Source organism: Galeopterus variegatus, unplaced genomic scaffold, assembly GCF_000696425.1.
Source record: "Galeopterus variegatus unplaced genomic scaffold, G_variegatus-3.0.2 Scaffold6253, whole genome shotgun sequence".
Taxonomy (NCBI): Eukaryota; Metazoa; Chordata; class Mammalia; order Dermoptera; family Cynocephalidae; genus Galeopterus; species Galeopterus variegatus.
The window spans coordinates 10,765-12,958 of record NW_007732364.1 but is presented as its reverse complement, the minus strand read 5'-3'; positions in this window follow the sequence as shown (position 1 = coordinate 12,958).

Below are 2,194 nucleotides of genomic sequence, written 5' to 3'. Positions count from 1 at the left end.
AAAAAAAAAATAATGGAGCAATCAGAAGTGGAAGGGGAATCAGTAAAGGACAGGGATAAGTTCTCAGAGAGTTTGTGGTATGTCATTGGAGTTCAATAAACATCTGTTGAATGAATAAAAGAGCATAATCTTAGAAACTAAATAAAGGGTAAGGCTAAGTTTGTTAAAAGTGGCCTTGCTAGTCCAGAGTGTTAAGTACTGTTCATATACATTATTACAGGCTTGGGAATTGACTGATTTATCATAATTCCAAAAAACAGAAGTAAAAATTTAAAGATTGGAATTTATATCCTGAAAAACTATAATGTAACAGTGGTATATGTGAGTGCTTGTTGCACTCATGTGTTTGTCCACACTGAATGTTATAATTTGAAAAGGAGGATCTCAGGTGCACCCAACTACTTTGAGGTATCTTCTTCAGTCCATTATTAGATAGTGTATGGCAAAGTCTTATTTTTTTATGTCTTTTATCTCCCACTATGATCCCATTCCCTTACACTTCTCTTTTCTTTTGTGTTTATGTTCTGCCAATTCACCCTCCATAAATTTCTTTACTTATATGCATGTTCCTGTAAAGTTTGCAGCATTGTTTCTTATAGTGCACATATATACATATATATGTAGATATGAATTGCATGTTTTATATAAATATCAGATTCATATATAACTACATAAATTGCAGTATATTTCTTACTTTTTTCACTCTATCCATAAAGAACTGGAAAATTTTTCTGGTAAATATATTGGACTTATCCTTTTTAGTGCCCACCTAAGTTNGACTTCTTCAAAAGTTTTTGGATTGTGGGATATGCACATATCCTATATCACTAAATGACTGATTTTATTTCCAAAATGAATGCCACTGATTATGTTCAGCAGTACTGTGTAAAGATTTGTTTCCTTGCATCTCCACTAACACTTGATATTTGAATTTTTGCCAACATGATGAACATGCAGTTTATCTCATTATTATTTTTATTTGCACTTTTCTGATGACTACTAAGGATGATTTTTCTCTTTATATATTTATGGTGTTTGCTTCTATAAATTGCCTATTTATATCCTTTCTCCATTTCTCCTTCTGATTTCTATATTTCTTGATAATTTGTAAGAATTTCTTGTATGTTCTAGGTCTTAATCCTTTGTCAGTTTTGGATGTTGCAAATATGTTTTTACTACTAACTTCAAGAAAAGGACTGTTGTTTGAGGAAGTCTTTACTTTTGGTGTCGTTTTTTCCCACACATCATTAATGCCCTTTATTCTTATTTTAAAATCATTCTTTATAGAGATATAAAAGATAAAATACACTTTCTATTAATTCTGTTGTTTTGCTTTTCACTATATGTCGTCAAATCATGGAGCATATTTTTGTGAAATAGAACCATACTTTCATTGTGTTTTCTGTATAGTGAAACTTCGATATCATTTACAAAAGAATCCACCCTTTAACCACTATTTGCTATATTATCTTTTTATATCTACTGCTGCTGTTCGAAAACCTCATCAGTAATTTAAATTTAAGATTTTACTTCTTTTACTCTAGAAACGTTGTTCTCATGTCTTTTGATATTACAGTATCATGTATAAATTTATGTTGTTTTATTGTTTCTGCCCCGGTCTGTACTCCATGAAGCTTCTCAACTGAGAGCATATATATTCTTCTGATTACAAACAATTCATGACTGTTTTATCTTCAATTATTTCTTACCATCCATTTTCTTATTATTTTTCTCTTTCTGGAATGTCTATCAGAAGGGAATTGATACTTATGCCTTTATGCATCTATTTTTTGTTTGTTTTAACAAACACTTTTATTTAAAAAACATGAAATTTTGCCAAATGTAGCTGAGGGTTTTGCAAAAACAAAATTCCAGATACATGTTTAGATTTTAGTACAACCACTATGGAAAACAGTATGGAGGTTTCTCAAACAACTACAAATATATCCTCCATACGATCCAGCAATCTCTCTTCTGGGTATATACCCAGAGGAATGGAAATTATCCTGTTAAAGAGATACTTGCACTACCATGTTCATCACAGCTCTGTTTACAATAGCCAAGATATGGAACTAACCTAAATGTCCATTGATGGATGACTGGATAAGGAAACTGTGGTATATATACACTATGGAATACTACTGTGCCATAAAAAATAATGAAATACTCCAATTTGCAACAACATGGATGAACC